We start from the raw sequence: 20,226 nt of genomic DNA, 5'->3' as shown, positions 1-20,226 counted from the left end.
ATGGTAAAGCGTCTGCCTACAATGTGGGATACTCGGGTTTGATCCCTGTGTTGGGAAGATCCCCTGGAGAAGGAAATGGCAACCGACTCCAGTACTCTTGCCTGGAAAATCCCGTGGATGGAGGAGCCTGGTAGGCAACAGTCCATGGGGTTGCAAAGAGTCAAACACAACTGAGCAACCCCGCTTTCTTCTATTATTTCCACCTCTTTTTCTTTCTAACACTTGGTGGAGATCTTTCACAAATATCCTCCCCGATGCCTGCTCTGTTTCTCTGTTACAGTTTGTATAAGGTGAATGCCTTCAATCAGTTAGAAATGTAAAGGACTGTTGGAGGAAGCGCCTGACAAAAATCAAGGCAGATCTGCTCAATAACTTTTAAGGAAAAGGATGGTTTCTTTTTAGGGCAATCATAATTCCAGAATCTTCCCACAAATGTATTATTTTCAGAAGAAACAGACAGAAAGTAGAGTATGAATCAATATGAATTCTAGTAACCACCAAGCAGTGAATGTTTACTTGTGTTAAACTTATATTGACTTGTGTTTTATATACATATTTCATTTAACACCCTCAATTTAACTCTCAATAACCCAGCAAGGGTTATTAGCATCCTCATGGTGTAAATTAGCACCAGTTACAAAAGGTGGAGAGATGTTAAGGACATTTCCATGGTCATAGAATTAGGGAGCTTCAATGGAGGAAGGACATTGAGCATTCAAAGACATTAAGACTTCTCAACTGAACGATGCCGAACAAATGCGACAAAGAATATGAAGCCAGGAAGGCTTAAATGGCAAGAGTCTGCGGGTAACACCACCAGGAAAGAAAGAAGGAATAGTGGTGAGGGCTTAGGCTGGGGCACTTAGGAGCATGCAAAGCCCATATCCTCCAGCATCTCCCACCACATCCACCAGCACAGTCATTGCTGGCAGAGAGTGACAACTATGATAATGAACTGATTGGCCAGAGAAATAACTGCGCATTCATGAATGTGACGGAGGGAAAAACCACCACATAGACAGAACTTCCTTCTTATGGGTGATTCCTAGTTCCTACAGGCCTCTGGTTTCTTCTCCCTCTGAGCTGCGCATCCTCACCCTCGGCCTAGGCTTTCAGAAGCAGTAAAAAAATGGTCCCACGGTGGAGACAAAATGGTCACAACCACTCTGCTGAACCTTCTGGTGGGCTCCGGAGACTTGGCCTCAAATTCAATCCAGAAAGCTGTCTTCCAGCTTTCACCAGCTCTCCTGGTTGACTCTGTTGCTGCTTAGTTGCTTTGGTCATGTTAAACTCTGGGCAACTTTATGGACTGCAGCCCACCAGACTCCTCTGTCCATGGGATTCTCTAGGCAAGAGTACTGGAGAGGGTTGCCATACCCTCCTTCAGGGGATCTTCCTGACCCAGGGATCAAACCCAGGTCTCTTACACTGTAGGCAGATTCTTTACCGCTGAGTCACCAGGGAAGCCCCTGGTTGACTCTGCTGCTGCTGCTGCTGCTGTTAGGTCACTTCAGTCGTGTCCAACTCTGTGCAACCCCATAGACAGCAGCCCACCAGGCTCCCCCGTTCCCAGGGTTCTCCAGGCAAGAACACTGGAGTGGATTGCCATTTCCTTCTCCAATGCATGAAAGTGAAGTCGCTCAGTCGTGTCCGACTCTTAGCAACTCCATGGACTGCAGCCTACCAGACTCCTCCATCCATGGGATTTTCCAGGCAAGAGTACTGGAGTGGGTTGCCATTGCCTTCTCCAGGGTGGTTGACTCTAGTTCCTTTCAAATCATCACGAGGAACTTCAGGTGGGCTCTGTGAGGTTATGAAGGAGGGGTGAGAGCATCCTGTTGCCTATCATGGAAGGCAGCCCAGAACAACAAGAGAGCTCTGACTCACATGTATGAGTTAGTGAGAGGCAGGCAGCTTCTGGGTTCTTGAGCCAAATAGCCCACAGGAGCTCGCAGGAAGGCTCCACTCTCCCAATACATTTCCTGTATCAGACTTGAGGAAAGATACATGTATACTAAATTTTGCATGTATACTAAATTTTGGAGAAAAACCATTTCTATTTCAAAAGAGCAATTCTTAAATCGAAGAAATAAATCTCTATCAATAAAATTAATTTTCTGCCTGCTGGCCCATTATTGCATCATGAAAAAATAGCTGGCTAGATTGTCACTATATTTGGAGGCTATGTTTAGGATGGTCTGGCTTACAGTTAGACTGTGGAGCATGCACCGAATTCTTTAGGAAGAGGTAGGCAGTCATCTTCCACAGAATTGTCAGGACTTGATTTGTAATCAAGTTGCTTTTCACAGCAGTGATTCCTTATAACTGAGTACCATGGTCAATAGCCAGAGATTCATTTATTTAGCTGCATTAATCCATCCTAAGCAATCCTTAGGGAAACCAGCTACTCGCAAAATGGTAGGAGGTCGGCCCCTTCTTGAAGAGGCTGGTTCTGAGACTTCCTGGTCGCCCCCAAACCACAGAAAATGAGCCACTTCCCAGCCCAACCCACTGCTCCAGACTCTTTATTTCTTCTATGGCCCTTGGGCTTCAACAGGAACACAAAACAGAATTAGGATGCTTGCTAAACAACCCAACAGATGCCACTGTGGCTGCTCCGAGGGGAGCACACAGTATTCAGGGCCTCCCAAGAAGTCCAGAACACAGGATGCCCTCAGCCTGGATCTCTTTCCCTCCAGCGCTTGACACATCCTGGACACTCTGGATGGGTAGCCTGGGGGTTCACAGGCCAGTAGGGAGTTGCATAGCCAGTGAAAGCCCTTCTCTCCCCTTTCTTCCACCCCAGCTCCAGGTAAATGTGTGCATTTAACTAAAACCACAACCACAAAGGCCTCAGCCCTTGAAATTTTCCTGGAAGCCAATTAAAGTCAGGAGAGTCACAGTAGTAGATAAAATTAAGCTATGTACCAATTCTCTTTGGCCTAGAAGTTCCTAAATCTTTTGTTTACACATTAAGAGCAAGAAAAGACTGTAGTCTTTCCTCTTAATTGCTGTAATTATACTTGTGCCACCCACAAGAGAGGCTGTTGATCTCATTTCTAAAGGGCAATTGCTGTCGCCTCACTCTTCTTAGCACTTTACAAGGTTTTTCTCATTTTCTGATTACCACTGGCCTATTGAGCTGCCAGGAGAAATTTATTCTCCTGGTGCATGACACCCTCTCCCCTTCATCCCCTCCCCTTTGCTTTTTCTTTTTCCTTCTCCTCTCTTTTTTATCCTTCTTCTTTCTTCTTTCTTTTTTTTTTTTTTCTGCTGCTGAGTAGTTACCAGGAAGAGCTGACTTCCTTGGGATCAAAAGGGATTGCAATTTCTGTGATCAATTGTGTGTGGTTAGGCAATCTCAGAATATCCTGAATGTGGAAGTACTCAAAAGCCCATAATCTGGATAATAGTGGTCTGTGCTGGCCACATCCCTTAGGAAAGGCTCGGGAAACCTGGGTCAAAAAACTTGCAAACTCTTGTCTGGCTCACGTGCATTCAATGCTGACTTGGGCCGAGAGTGTTTCCTTTGGGTTACCTGATACGGAGCTATTTGAAGTATCCTTGTAGCCTTCTACGCTGATCCCTGAAAGTCCTGCCTGAATCCTTTCCCTGTTTAATCGTGAAGGAATGCTGTTCCAAAGACGTAGGGTCAGAAGGGCACAATAAATCAATCCAGATACACCCCTAATGAAGAGCAAATTAAACAGCATTTGTTTTAAGTTCATAGGTCCTCTTGGAAGATGTCTTTTTAGTGCAAGCAAAATTCCTGGGTTGCAGGTATGGAAGATGGTGGGGTGGTATGTGAAAGGCTTACAGTCTCTGGTCTTTTTTTTTTTTTTTTTAAACTCTGTGCCTGTATTTTTTTAAAGTACCTAAAATATCCCCAAAGTTAGTTTGCCTGACTGGCTTTGAATATACAGTGTTTTCTGCTGCCCTTACCCTGGGACAGAACTCTGATTCCTGTGGACTCGGGTGACCCAGCCTCGTGGAATAGTTTCCCCATTAGTTCATTCAGGTGGCCCTGGGTGGCTGCATAGATGTTTCTAAGAACCCACCATTCTCAGGGCTGCAAAGGTTGAGCTAAAATAAATCTTCCAGTCACCTACAGTTCTAGCATAATGGTACAGATACAGCCTGTGGCATTGCGAAGATTAAATCACCAAGTCTAGCCATGTCACCCCCACCCCAGCCAGTGACTGGAACAAACTTGTTGGAGCTGCGTCAGAAGGAATAGAAGAGCTTTCAGTCTTCCGTGGCCCTGAAGCATTTTGGTAATAAATAATAAAAAGTATTTATTACATGTTACAGTGACACTGTGGAATTCAAATGCTGTTAACCATAACACTTTCTTCCCCAAATGTTAAAAAAGAAAGAAAAGAGTATTAGGATTGGGCAGGGCCGACAGCAGCAGCAGTGGCTTTAAAATCCAAGGAATGTGGTGAAGAGAGACTTGTGTGTTTTAACAGTCATAGAACGGAGGAAGAAAGTGGGGAGCCGACACGGACAGGAAGTCAGAGATTAAGGTTTCAGGGCTGGTGTTGCCACTGTCTGGCTGTGTTACCTTGAACAATAGTTCTGCCCCTCTTGAACTTGGCTTTTCATTTATCCCACAAAGAGTTTGCAAGCCATCTTTTTTCATCAGCTATTTTCAGCTCTTTAATAAAACCACTGGGTCAGTCTTCCCTGAAACTCAGTGGCATATGCTTCCTTTCCCCCAGAAGGGTCCAGGCTCAGGATGCGTTGTGGGTAAGGGACAAAAGCCCCATGTGTTCCTGGCTACAGTTTGCTGTGCTGTGGACTTGACGGCAATGTCCCCCAGCTTGCCTCCCTCTAGTACTGCAGACAGCTTCTGGCACTATAAGGCAGTGGTTAAAAACAAGAACTCCTGACCTGGGTTCTAGCCTCAAGTCACGTGTAACCAACTGTGGCATTTGGGGCAAGTTACTTAAGTCCTCTGAGCTTCAAGGCCCTCATTTGGGAAATGGTGGCAATTGTAGGGCTTGAAGGGCTAAAACCTTGAGGGCTATTTTAAATATTAATTCTGAAAATGAATGAAAGAGCAAAGCATAGTGCTTGACATGTAAACTCTCAATGAAATGAACAATAACAAAAATATATTTCCTGGGCCTTGGGGTCTTCATGTCAGTGCATGCATGCTCAGTCACTCAGTCATGTGACCCCATGGACTGGGGCCTGCCAGGCTCCTCTGTCCGTGGGAATTTCCAGACAAGAACACTGGAGCAAGTTGCCATTTCCTACTCCAGGGGATCTTCTGGACTTAGGGATCGAACCCAAGTCTCTTGGGTCTCTTGCATTGATAGGCAGATTCCTTATCACTGAGCCACCTGGGAAGCCCCTTTATGACAGTAAGTAAAGGTAAACGGTGACTGGAGCAGGAAGGAAACGTGTTCTGATCTGTACGCAGGAGCCTCCGCCAGACATATGTTAGCTGCTCTGGGTTCTGGCAGTGGAGGCAGCAGAGCAAATCTCAGGATCCACACATGGGTTCACGGAAGGGCTGAGAAGCCTGAAGGAAGCAGATGAAAAAGAATGTTGATTTTACATTCATTCATTCATTCATTCAGCACTATGTACCTATTCCATTTGGGCTTCCCCAGTGGCTCAGTGGTAAACAACCCACCTGCAAGGCAGGAGAGGTAAGAGACACAGGTTCCATCCCTGGGTTGGGAAGATCCCCTGGAGAAGGGAAGGGCAACTGACTCCAGTATTTTTGCCTGGAGAATCCCATGGACAGAGAAGCCTGGTGGCTACAGCCCATGCGATCGCAAAGAGTTGGATACGACTGAAGTGACTTAGCACACTTGCATGCACCTATTTGCTACGTTTTTAATATTTGCTACGTGCCAGACCTGTGCTGGGTATGCTGCAGGATTACAGAGATGAATGGCCCTATACCTGCTTTCAGGGAACTAACAGCATCTAGTGCTACAAGTCAGCAAACAGTTATAGGAGAATACCCCCCACTGTGGGGAAGGTAAGCACAGGGAGCATGGGAGGCAAGGTGAATGTCTTGACTTCAGCACTAAAAGTCACACATCCCAGGAAAACAGTCGAGGTCAGTCACCCTAGTGGGACAAGCCAGAGGAGGAGCAGCTAATCTAAACTTGCCAAGTCAGGGAGGGCTTCTTGGCAGATGGAAGCACTTGCAAGGATAAGGAGGAGTTAGTTAGGCAGGTTGACGAGGGGTGGGGAGGAAGAGGGTCCCAAGCAAAAGGAACCACTTGCGCAAGGACCTAGAGGCAAGAGAAACCACAAGGAAGTCGAGGGGCCTAAGGAGAGATGCTGGAAGGCCTTCCACAGCTGCGGGCAGCTATTGCCCTGCCAGTGTGTCCCATGTCCCCTTGATCTCTTCTCTGACTCATGTTGCTTAAGGCTGTTGGTATAGAAAATTATTGGAGATGTTGTCTGGCTTCCTTTCATATCAAACAGGAGGGCAGAGGAGACTAATTCTTGCCAAGGTCCCTTCCTGCTCTTCTGTCCACTGTCACACCAGTGAGGTGTCCATTCGGTATACTAGACAAATGGCCTGCACCTTCCCTATCTATTTCAGCTGCCTTAATGAGCCACACAGATCATCACACAATTGATTTGCCAACAGCGATGTGCCCACCTTATTGCTGACCCAAGTGGATGTGTTGGCTGGGCCACTAGCTGCTTGAGCCACCATGGAGATGCAGTGCTGTTAATTTTGTTTTTCTGAATGGAAAAGCCCCTTTCCTGGTGAAGCATCACGCCCTTTCCCAGACTTGTGAGGGCCCAGAGAACCACCTGGTCTTTTTCCTTTCTTCTTTTCGTGATTTCCTAAATGGCAATATAGGAATTTACTCTATAGGAATGCTCTTTGCTTTAACTTGTTTCTTCTACAGAGTCTATTCTATAAGTATAAACAGTATTAGGTCAATAATTCCTGATTGTTAATCCTCTAGGTATGTGTTTCATCTTCAAATATTGGGCTGGTATGGACTCACTGAGAAAAACAACAACTTAGTGTCTTTTATAAAGCCTCTCCCAGAACAGAAAAGAACATGAAAAAAAAAGTCTTGACATCACTTAATAAAGCTTTATGAGTAACTCCTATGCCACTAGAGATAACATTGCTAATGCGTATTGCTCAATGGGAGAAAATGTCCCAGGCTGCACTTTACAACAGGCAGAAAACTTTGAGCTGTCTTGCCAGGGCTTTAGAGTAAGTGCCAAATCCTTATGACTTTCTTAGGCATTTATTGTAAGAACATGAATCATGAAGCATCACTCTGGTATTTGTGTGGCTGCTCAGTGTTAAGTCCCCAGGACCTCCATGGAGTTGACTTTATTTGGTTTTCCACTTCCGTTTCTGAGTGAAAGCCACATGAACTCAGATGTGAAGGCTCACAGGAGCCCGAGTGGGCGGCTCTTTTGTTGCTGTTTTGGTCTGCCGGTACTCGATGGCTGTGGTCTGTGCTGACCTGAACCACTTCAGGGGAGACTCAGCTGCAACTGCCTCCACTTCCTCAAGTTTTCACTGAAACAGTTCAGTGGATGAAAGAGTTCTAGGGTGGTGCTCAGGATTGCCCAGACGGTTGCAAACCTTTGAAGCACTTAGGGAAAATGTGGCTAAAATTTTGGAGCATTGACCTGTGTGTTTTCTAACTTCCTATTTATAATCCTGAGAGTTGGTCTGGATAGTAAACCCTGGAGGTGGCAGTTTTCCTAGAGAAGAGTTACTGTCCAGAAAACAGTACAGGGATTCAATGTCAGGTTTTTTTACTTGATGGAGAGACTGGGTGAGTGGCTTTTCTATAGAAAGGTTGATAGTGCCTGCCTCAAATCCTCAATGAAATGCTCATGGATATTCAGTTGGTACAGTATATTCACCTCAAAAGTCTAAACTGTGCTGCCGAAACGCCACAGGTGATGATGAAAATATTTAGCCCAGCCGACAATGAACCAGAATGGATAGCCTTTACCACCAAAGGGATGATGGCTGTGAAAAACAGACATGGCCATATCTGTGCCTCTCACCTGAGTATCAGGCCAACAGAGCACCGACCACTTGCATTGGTGAAACTGATGGTTCATTCATTGACTTGTTCAAAGAACGTCACATGCTTGCTATGTGTCACTCACTTTGCTAGGCACTGAGGGTACAACGCTGAACAAATTCAGACTTGTTCCTGTCTTCCTAGAGCTGACAGTTTGCTGTCAGAGGTATTAATTAATTAATGTGGGAAATCACAAAAATGTCTAAGTGTTTTCGGTTTTAAAAGTGATAAAAAGAATTAAATATATAGACATACATACACACATGTGCACACACACACACACACAAGCACACACACAGGGCTTCTCTGATGGCTCAGACAGTAAAGAATCTGCCTGTAATGTGGGAGACTTGGGTTTGATCCTTGGGTCAGGAAGATCCCCTGGAAAGGGGAATGGCCACCCATTCCAGTATTCTTGCCTGGAGAAAACCATGGACAGAGAAGCCTAGTGGGTCACAGTCCATGGGGTCAAAAGAGTTAGACATGACTGAGCGACTAACATTTTCACTACTTTTTCACTAGTATATATATCAGTTCAGTTCAGTTGCTCAGTCATGTCCTACTCTTTGAGACCCCATGAATTGCAGCATGCCCATATATATATATATATATATATATATATATATACATACACACACACACACATATATAACATAATATAATATAATGTTAACCTTGATGAGAAACTGCATAAGTACCATGAGAGGCCTTGAGTTAGCTGGGTCTATTAGACCTGGAAGATGAGAAGTAATTAACTAGACTACCCCATAAAGGAAGAATGCTTTAAGCAAAGACAGTAGGGAGCTCACGTGAACCTGAGTGGTTTGCCCAGTTCACGTTGTTAACTGGTTAAACATGAGATAGTATAGAGCTCCAGAGACCCCAGCTAAGGGTCTATCTATACTAACTCTGTCCAACTCAACTTTTTACAGTGACAGATAGCACTACAGCTGTGCTGTCCAAGACAGTAGCCTTTAGCCATATAAAGTTATTGAGCACTTAATCTGTGGCTAGTGTGTCTGAGGAACTGCAACCTAATCTAATTTGAATCAATGTAAATGTAAATAGCCACATGTGGCTACTGTATTGGAAAGTACAGATCTATGTGAACCAAGTCCTCAGCTAGCCCAGATTACCTGGGGCAGAGGGCCACTGACAAGGGAAGGAAATGTTCTTCTGAGATGATGATAAGTGCCCTGACCTCAGGGACTTCCTTTATATATTCACTCAGTCAATTAAAAACAAAAATATACTGGGTACCTATTTGTGTCAGGCACATGGCTAGACCTGGAGATTGCCTGACTGGCCAGACCTTGCTCTTGAGGCATTCCCAGGCTAACAGAGGAAAGAGGCTCAGAGGAGTGACAGCAATCCACATGACTGAGATACAGAATCATGCTTTTTAGGGGTGCTGTCTATGGGAAAAACTGAGGGAGAATTCTACTCAATCTCAGGTGTGCTGAACTCTATTGGTGAAGGTCATGGTTTCTAAATTCCAACTGTTCTCATACTCATAAAGACTTCAAACAGAGGGGGAGGGCTTTGCTATAACACACATCACACCTTTTTTTAACCCCCCGAATTCAGTATAGCAAGTGTTAGAAAAAGAAGTGAATTTTTATTTCCCTAGACTTTGGCTTTTTATACATATTGCTGAGTCTGTGGAGCTGAGCCCCACTGAGGAATATTCTTCAGAAACAGATGATGCATGTGTAGTGTGTGCTCAGTTGTGCTCAACTCTTTGCGACCCCGTGGACTGTAGCCTGCCAGGCTCCTCTGTCCATAGAATTTTCCAGGAAAGAGTTCTGGAGCTGGTTGTCATTTTCTGCTCTAGGGTATCTTCCTGACTCAGGGATCGAACCCGCGTCTCCTGCATTGGCAGGCAAATTCTTTACCACTGCATCACCTGGGAAGCACCCAGAAACAGATCCTGAGACCTCAAGTCAAGGATTTTGGTGAGATCCTATTTCAGTCACAGCCAGAATTTACCGGGCTAAAGAAGGTGCTAATAATTTTTACACACTTTTAAAAGGCACTTTCTCACAAGTGGCACTGTTCAATCTCCTCAAACATTTAAAGCTCCCTGCTTTGCAAACAGAATGCAGACAGTTATTACATCATTGTAAAAAACCCTTCGTGACACTCAATTAAACTCATTATGCCTAAATAGTCAATTCCTGCCAATGTACAATTTAAATCATCACTTCAAAATAATTTGTTTCCAATTACCAGGATCTACTAAATTACCTCCTTAAACCAATCACCTGGAAAAACATTACATGCCAGGGAGAATAAAGAGACTTTTCCCATTATAATCCCAGGACACTTTTCAGGGGTTCTTCTTATGGTACTTTGGTTTTTCCAATGAGCTCTGGCTCATAGCTTGTCTCTCCATCTTGGAGATCTAAGGAGCAACAACCTAGGGGATGTGTCCTACTGAGCTAGTTAGTAGCAACTATGATTTCCCAGCAAAATTAGCTGGGGAGCTTTGAAAAAATACAGAAGCAAAGGTTCCCCTCCAGAAACACTGCTAGAATTGTGAGGGGAGCTTAAGAATCTGTACTTTTAAAAAACATCTCAAGGGATTTAATAATTACTAAACTGACGAGGAAATATCATCTTGTTCAATTAGCATACTTTATACAGTTACATTTATGACACAATTTTCAAAGTGTAGAGTTTATCAATGTTTATTTTTCACCTGAATTCGACCTCAGAACTCCCTAATTCCAAAGTGATCCAGAGCAATGTATCCTCACTGAAAATACTTATTTAAATTTTGTGATCTGTTTTGCTTATTTCTTCATTTACCAATCTTCTTGCATCTTACTCAAAATTTTTTTTCCTACTGAAGTATATCATTTGGCAATTCTTCCAGTGAAGTGTTAGCAGTAAACTCTTTTAGTTTTTGGAAGTCTGAAAAGATGTTTATTTTGCTATCATTAAAGAGTGATATCTTAACAGGTTGTAAAAAGCTAAATTAACAACTGTGTCCTATCAGTACACAGAAGATATTAATCCATTGTCTTCTGGAATCCATTACTGATGATGATAAATCAGCTGTTAAACTGATTAGCATTTCTTTTAAGGTAATATGCCTTTTCTCTAAGGAGACTATTTTTATGTAAAGTTATTTCAGTAATATGCTTTTAAGTATGAATTTTTATTTAATTATTATATTTGTATTCCATATTCTTTTTCAACATAAGGATTCACAATTTTCTTTATGTATAAAAATATTTTGCCACCTTCTCCTCTAATACCTCTTTTCCACATGTGGGGCTTCTCATTCTATCTCCATATCTTTTATCTTTTCTTTTATGAACTCCATCTCTTCATCTCTTTGAACTGTATCCTGAGTGATTTCCTCACATCTATCTGTAACTTATTAATTTTCTTCTGAGCCCTACTTTCCTGTTTTACTCATGTATTAAGGCTTTTAAAGGACTTTGTGTTCCATAACTAAAATACAAATTTGCCTCTTTTTAGAAATTCTCCCATTATCCAAAATATTTGTTTTTTCATGTTTCTTTCCTGTTCTCTTGAATATTTTGAAAAAATTCTAGTTGAAAACCTCTTGAAGGTTTTGCTCAATTGTCACTTTTTTCATAGATCTGCTCAGTGTCTTTCATGGGAGTTTGTTTCCCATGTGCTTCTAAGCTTATGTTTAGGGAGAGTTGTCTCTTATGTGAGGCATCTCTTTGGGGAGGCCCAAAGTTTGCTTGCAGACTAGGGTTTATGTTAATTTCCCATTCCCATTTTATGCAAGTAGTGTGAATTCAGAACTCTCTCCTGGACAGAGTGGTACTGGGTCTGTTTCTTTCAAGTGACTTTTCCCCTCTTTAGTATGTGCATGCATGCTAAGTCGTTTCAGTTGTGTCTGACTCTATGCAACCCTACGGACTGTAGCACACCAGGTTCCTTTATCCTTGGGGATTCTCCAGGCAAGAATACTGGAGTGGGTTGCCATGACCTCCTCTAGGGGATCTTCCCAACCCAGGCATCAAACCCAAGTCTCTCATGTCTCCTGCACTGCCAGGTAGGTCTTTACCTCTAGCACCACCTGGGAAGCCCCTCCCCTTTTCAGTGCCATATCTCTAACCAGTGGGCAGTTTCCTAGTGCTACATCAAGACAAAATGTCTCAATGTCTGACTCTAGGCATGATTTTGGATTCAGCTTTACAGGACAAAGGGAGGGGTGGGTGATTTCAGCACTTGTCCTGAAGAACCGATACTACCCCAAGCCCTGGCATATTGCAGCCTCAGTATGCCCATTACTTTACCAACAAAGGTGCGTCTAGTCAAAGCTATGGTTTTTCCAGTAATCATGTATGGATATGAGAGTTGGACTATAAAGAAAGCTGAGCACCAAATAATTGATGCTTTTGAACTGTGGTGTTGGAGCAGACTCTTGAGAGTCCCTTGGACTGCAAGGAGATCCAACCAATCCATCCTAAAGGAAATGAGTACTGAATATTCTTTGGAAAGAGTGATGCTGAAGCTGAAACTCCAATACTTTGGCTACCTGATGCGAAGAACCGACTCATTGGAAAAGACCCTGATGCTGGGAAAGATTGAAGGCAGGAAGACAAGGGGATGACAGAGGATGAGATGGTTGGATGGCATCACCGACGCAATGGACATGAGTTTGAGTAGGCTCTGGGAGTTCTTGATGGACAGGGAAGCCTGGTGTGCTGTAGTCCAAGGGGTTGCGAAGAGTCGGACACAACTGAGCGACTGAACTAAACTGATGCCCATGGGAAATTCTGTCTTCAACTTCTACTTTGAGCTCTTTTGTTTGAATAGTCTAGATCCTGACAACTTGAAATTAAAACAGCTCTGCCACTTACTAGCTGCCGGGAAAGTTACTTAATTCTTTGTGCCTTAGTTTCCTCAACTGTAAAATGCGGATTATAATTGTATTCTCACAGAGATTTTGTGAACATCAAATGAGTTAATATATATGAAATCCTGAGAGGGATGCCTGGCACATGGTAAGGGTTAAACGTACATTTACCATCATTATTTCTTGTTTTCAAAAAATAGTTCTTGCTTAACTATTATACATATATGTATATTATATGTACACATTAACATTGTTATTGTATATTATCTCATTAAATCTTTTTCATTACATGTGTATGTATTTGTTTTATATATTTTATTGCATAATTTAAATTAATTATATATATTTTATTTCATAATTTACATAGTTAGCATATGATTTTTGTTTTCGTGAATAAACTTGGCCTTTCTAAAGTGAGGGCACAGTGGTAGCCAGAGGATTGGGAAACTTACATTATATTCAGTTGCTATATACAAGATTTGGGGCCCCTGAATTCTCAATGGTTGAATTCTTTTTTCTTCATTAAAAGCTTGGCTGGGCTCTGCTATCCTTCTCTACTTCCCAAGGCTGTCACTGCTGATCCTTACAAATTCATCTTTATTTTGAAGGTCATGGAACTCTAGAAATGTTTAGATGTATTTGAGCTGGCAGAAGAATTATTTTACTTCATTCATTCCTCCATACAAAAGGTTTTTTATTTTGTATTTTACCATTTTATTCGACCACACCAGCAAGTCTGTTGAACTGATTGTGGTATTTTCACAAGGAATAATGATCTGAGGGAAGGGGGCCTGTTCCCGAAAGCAGGATTGTGGATGCTAGTCTTGGCTCCATTTCTCTGGTTTATTAAAAAAGAGTGTTTATAAAACCACTCTATTTGTATTTACCAAGAATATTAGTGGGGGAAAGGGGCAAAAAGATGGCTTGGGACTCAGAATTCTCTGAGGACAACTTAGTCATGAAATAGATCATATTTATACCGAAGGCCAAGACTTGGATGCAATGTGTCCGACAGCTCCCAGCCACACATCAGCAAAGCTGTACAATCAACCTTCTCTCATCCCTCAGAAATAAATGAAAAACTAGTCAACTAACCAGCAGGCTGCTCAGAGATTTCTTGAGTAGAAGGATTTGAAAGAATTATTTGACCAAGTTTTCCTGTTAACATTCCAAGCCAGTTAGAAATTCTAGTAAGCTCTTGCTGTTCCCCTGCAATGAGGAGCACAACTTCTTGTGACCTTCTGTCTTTCCTTTCTTGCTTGGAAGCCATGTAGACTGTGGGGGCATAGAGCTCATCAGAGACACACGTGTGTGTGTGTGTGTGTGTGTGTGTGTGTGTGTGAGTGCGCGCGCGCTCAGTCACTTTCAGTTGTATCTGACTCTTTGTGACCCTATGGACTATAGACCACCAGGCGCCTCTATCCGTGGGATTCTCTAGGCAAGAATACTGGAGAGGGTTGCCAAGCCCTTCTCCAGGGGATCTTTCCAACCCTTGTTGGAACTCATGTCTCTTCCATGTCCTGCATTGGCAAGTGGGTTCTTTACCCTTCTCCAGACAAAAATAGTGGAGTGGATTAGCATTCCCTCCTCCAGGGGATCTTCCCGACCTAGGCATCAAACCCACGTCTCTTATGTTTCCTGCATTGGCAGGCAGATTACTACTAGCATCACATGGAAGCCCAATCAGAGACACTTACTATACATTAAATCTCCATTTTGGCATAAAAAGCCCACCAAATAGTCTTGAAGGGTCATAGAGTCAATACACAGTGAGAAACCCTAATCTGAGAATTTCTTGCTGCATGGCCTCATTCAGCCCACAATATGCCAAATGGGTAGACTCACTCACATGTGGCAGGACTTTGATGTGTGTTACACAAAAATGCTTCTAAGCTGCAAGACAGAGTTGAGTAAGTGCTTTTGTTTGTTTAGATTTCTGTAGATCAACCCAATATGTTATCAGAGGAAATCAATTCATAGTGAATAGAGACACTGGAATTTCAAATTTTAATCTCAACTTTGTCAAGGTATCATTAATTCAACAAATACTTATTAAAAATCTACCCTGTATCAGGCACGGTGCTAGGTTCTGGAAATTTAAAAGAGAACAGTGTGGACACAGATTCTACTTTCTTGGGAATTTATAAGTTGAATGCCCTTCACCAAATAGCTTGACCTCTCTGAGACTCAGTTTTTCACCTGTATAATGGGATTGCAGTAAGTACTAACTGAGAAATACATGGGGGAAGTGCATTATATAAATTCTACTATTTCATATTGGAGATTGCACACACACACACCCTCACACACACCCACACATGGCCCAATTGTGTTCCAGTTACTGCAAAGCATAGTGAAGGCCTGATGAAGTTTGGTAAAAGAGACTATGACATAAATCTTCATATTTCTAAAAAGGGGAGGCTGTGTGGAGACTTTTTAAAAACTAAATAAGGATCCTGAGTATGACTTAGGCTTCTCTCAAGAATTTTTGGAAGCAGGCAGGTTCTAAACTGTAAGCCAACCTGAGCATTTTTATCTTCTCCTGTGCACATGCCCTTCCACCCTGGAGCTGCAGTAGTGGGATAATCTCACAGACCTCAAAGTCACAGATGGAGACAAAGGAATGTAACATAGGCCAGAAAGATGCCAAGGGTGTCACCTGCAGAAATACCTGCTACAGGCTGGCCATGAGAGCATCTTCTCCCCAGACCCCAGGAAGCAAGAAAACACCATGGAAGAACAGGATTTACTGAAGACTTTGTGTTTGGGAGGAGGGAGACTGGCCTCAGCTTCTCTTCTCCAGGCCCAGTTCTCTAAAGTCAGCCTGAAGTAGGTATTCTGGACAGGACTGGACATGGAAAATGGACAAAGGAGGCCAGAGAAGCTCCCAGAGTCTCCTAGGATGAAAGGCCACTGGACCAGAGTCTTCTTTCTTTGCTAGATCAAGGACATGTGTCAAACACTTGTTACATGGAATGATAAAGGCAAATGGAATATAAGACTATTCTCAGAGGTGCTTAAATTCTGCCATTCAAAAGAGAGGAAGCATTGTGAAACAGGAAAGATAACCAAAATGATGAGTTAATATCATAAGTTCATCCATTTCTCCCAGACACTGGACTTTTATTGACCTCTTAATTTTCATCCTTGATTTTGTTTTGTTGTTTTTTTGACCAGCTACATTCAGATTAGGTTTCTCTCCTGTTTAACATTATTTTGTGCCTTCTCCTTGCACTTGGAAGAAACCACAAACCCTTTGTTTTGACCCAAAAGACCCTTCATGATCTGGGCCCTCAGATCTCGTCAAAGTTGTCTCCCATCCTTTCCTTCTGTCCCTGCCTTTCATCCATTCTGGCCTGGTTGACTTCCCCACATTCTCAAGCTTCTTTCTGCCACGGGACCTTTGCATAGGCTCTTTCTTCTCTGGATGATTCTCCCCCATAACTCCAAGAGTCTTCCCTGGCATCCCACTTAAAGCAAACCTACTCCTGCTTTCTTTTTCTCTCCTGTAGCACTCTAGGTACTTTCTTCAAAGCTGCTGTTCTTGTTTGTGATTTATGTGCTTGCATATTTGCTTGTTGTCTATCTGCATGACTAAACCTTAAAATCCAGGAGAACCAAATCCACTTATGTTTACTCGCCATACACTAGTGCTTGACACATACTACGTGTGTGTGCTCAGTCTTTAAGTCATGTCTGACTCTTTGTGACCCCATGGACTGCAGCCCACCAGGCTCCTCTGTCCATGACATTGTCCAGGCAAGAATACTGAAACAGGTTGCCATTTCCTTCTCCAGGGGATCTTCCCCATCCAGGGATCGAACCTGCTTTTCTTGCCTCTCCTGCATTGGTGGGCAGGCTCTTTGCCACTCATACAGAAACATACGATGGCAACTAACAAAGATCTATCAAAGGGATAAATTAGTGTTTAAATTTCTTTTCCTCTTAATTCTTACTGAGCACACAGGCAATGATATAGGCCACAATTTCCCTGCACCCCAGGGCGTTTGCACACTCAGGTCCTTCTGTCAGGACGGCCTTTCACCCTCACCTGATCTCTAAACTCCTACTTATTCTGCTTCAAGACCCAACACCACCCTTTCTTCTTCTGTGATGCTATCTCTCCTCTCTCTTGTGTCTCCTCGCTACCCATATAGATATCTATTTGTGTTTATGACACCATACTGTGATTGCAGGTTTACATCTCTGGACCCCTCTCCCCTGGAGTGAACTCTCTGGAGATAGGAAGCAGGGTTTATTCCTCTTTGCATCTCCAGCACCAGCATCTGGAATGCCATAGTCACATGATACACACTTGTGAGGAACCTACAGATTTTTATACACTCCATAGAAAGAGAAGGGGTGCGGGGAAAGCCGGCCAGTCCTGCTGACTGCTGCCAAGCAGCAGAGCTGGTGGTGATGTCCGAAGTCCGTTTCTCCTGCTGAACAAAGGGCTGTCTATGAACAGAGAGGATGGGATACCCCTCCCCCATTCCCCACCCCGCAACCGGCCCCATTCAGAGGTGAAAGCAGCCTGTGTCCATGCCTCGCTAGGGTTTCCCCTTCCTTTGAGAGGAGAACATTCTTAAGGCAGATTTTCAAGCTGAAGTCATCCAGAACAAAAGCTGCTTGCCAGCTGGGGCCCAGCTGCCCGGCGCCCCTCCCCCTGCAGCCCGGGCGCCATTACTGCCTAATGGGAGAGGGGTGTGAAGGCTTCCGGTGCAACATCTGGCTGGGGCCACTGTCAGCTGGGGAGACTGAGACCAGCGACTGTCCCATCTGATTCCTTGGGATTGCTAGAGGTGCCTCGGAAGCCGCAGAGAAAGTGCCTTGCAGGAGAGGCCACCCGGGGTGAGGCTGTCGGGAAGGCCGCAGCCAGCCTCCTTCTTCCCCTGCCCGCCGCGGGGAGACCTGTGCGGAGACCTGTGCTCGGCCCACAGCTGTGACCTCGGGTCCTTGAGAATGAGGGGCCGTCCCTGCTTAGTACCTGAGGGGCTGCAGGGCCGGCTGGAGGCCTCCTGAGCAGCCAAACTCAGTTTGTTCTCAGGTACTCAGGTCAGGGTTTCGCGGCTTCCTCGAAGGCTCTCTCTCCCACCCCTTCGGAAGGATCCTCCTGTTCTCCCAGTCTGTTCTTATCTCCCTTCAACGGTGGAGCTGGAACACTAGACACTATTCCAGAGCTTCCTGTTTGCATCTTTGCTCTCTGCTAAAGACAGTTGTCCTGCCAAAAGATTTCTGATGGTAACACCTAGCTGTAGTCAAGGAAGTTTGTTTTTCAAAGTTTAACAGTGACTTCTGAAAACCAAGAAAAAACTCGAGAGGAAGGAGTGGAAATTTCAAGTTCTGTGGTAGGCTTTGGGGGCAGCCTTGCATTTCAGTAATTCCTCAAATCACTTCCACCTAGACATTGAGTCCAGGTCTGATTTTCTTCCTCCTTGAGGCCCTGGAGTGTATACCCAGAACATCATGAGTTTGGATTTTTGGAGGGTCCACGCTGGCTAGTGAAGCGTCTGTAACCCAGCTGCAGACCAACACTGCAGACGTTATCTTAATGGTACTGATAGATCAGAAGTGTCACACATCATTAAAATAGCTGATTGATTAGAGGAAAATAATTAGCTTGCCAGTGACTTGCTAGAAAGCTTTTTGACATACCAAGAAGTAGATATGGAAGGGATGAGGGGTCGTCCATCTTTTGATCATTTGTTTTTCCTCTAAGGTGATGAAAAAGGCCCTGATAACCCATAGGAAAGGGAAGAAATATAAACAAGTTCTGGTTCTTCTTTGCCATTTACTCAGAGAAAAGCTATCTGCAGACTTTCTGGAGTGTGGTGTGTTTATTACAGTTACATAGATACACTCCTTTAAATCAAACACGCTGTTAGTGCCTTAGAGTTGTAAATCAGTGGTTCTTTTCAAGTGACTTGATAGAATGTGATATTCTGCTTTCCCTTGACAGGCTATAAACACAGAAACCTAAATATTATAATCAAGGCCAGCCATTGGCAGGCAGGACCATGAAGAAGGGCATGGAGATTTTAGTGTTTTTCTATACCCTTCCTGCCTTCTGTGTATCTTTCTCTGGGTGTTCAGAATCATCTTCTTGTCCACTCGGGAGTGAAGTGGACAACCACTTATCCTCAGGATTGATACGGTGTAAACTGATTTTGTACTCAGAGACATTTGCATTTTAGTTAAAGGCACAAGGAATCTTAAGCCAAAGGATGTCTCTGGAGAGGTATTCTGCTGCTGTGATGGGCCTTCTCACTATCCTGTAATCAAGCTGCTGACTCAGTGCCCCACCACCACCCCATAATACTGCACTCTTGGAGTACAGAGGGTGGAGTAAGAACAGATCCCGATCACCTAGGAGCCTTCAGCATATTCTGAGATGTACCTCCTGCCTCAATTCCTATCTGACTTTACACCATTGGCTCAAGAGCCACAGATGAATGTATGTTATTATGCTTGTGTTAGAAAATGAGATGGTGGAACTCCATTGTCCTAGAGAATAGTGCAAGTTTGGGAGTAAGCTGAAGTTAGACATTCTACCCCATAAAAGTCACGTGACCTCGGTCACTTAGTGTTCCTGAAACAACAGACTGCTGATTTTACAAAGCCTTACGAAACTTGTACCAAGCAACGTAGGACAATGCTTAGCAAGTAAATATTATTCTTCTTCCCTTTTAAAATACAATTCAGAGTTTAAAGAGTTCTTTTTAAACTCTGAATTACACCTGAACATAATTTGTTGACTTTCAGCTGTTAATCAACTTGTACAGCTTTAAAAAAATATTATTGACTTTCTTTTCTATATGTGCTCTTTGTGGAAATTTGGGGAACTGAAAGAAAAGAAAATCTCCTATAAACTTTCTTTAGGCAGGATTACTAAGTTGTTTGTTTTCCAAAAAAATTTCCTGTACTTTTTCAATGCATATGGCCCCCCCCCCTTTCTTTTTTGGAACAATGTTTGCCATCACAGTACACACACGTTCTGTTTTGTGGTTTTCTTTTCTCCTCTAATACATCATGAGCACTTTCCCATGTCATTAAACGTGCATGGTGTGTATGTGTTTTATAGTTGCTGCCACTACTAATGAGAGCCCATTAGTAAGATGACACTTGTTCCTCCAGGACATATGTCAGTCATTGAAATGACTGCTTCCAAGCAGAAGTAGCGGCTGCTTTGGGGGTTTTATTTTTAATACTCTCACTTCCAAAGCTGGCTCTTGACCAAACCTTAGGTTCTTGTTTGGATTTTTGTCTCTGGTATGGCTGGATCTGGGAGTAAGGATGTAGGATGGGTGGCGAATTTCAGCCTACTTCTTCCACTGA

Source organism: Ovis aries, chromosome 3 (genome assembly GCF_016772045.2).
Source record: "Ovis aries strain OAR_USU_Benz2616 breed Rambouillet chromosome 3, ARS-UI_Ramb_v3.0, whole genome shotgun sequence".
NCBI classification, from domain to species: Eukaryota; Metazoa; Chordata; class Mammalia; order Artiodactyla; family Bovidae; genus Ovis; species Ovis aries.
The sequence above is the reverse complement of the archived record's forward strand: the minus strand, read 5'-3'. Positions refer to the sequence as shown.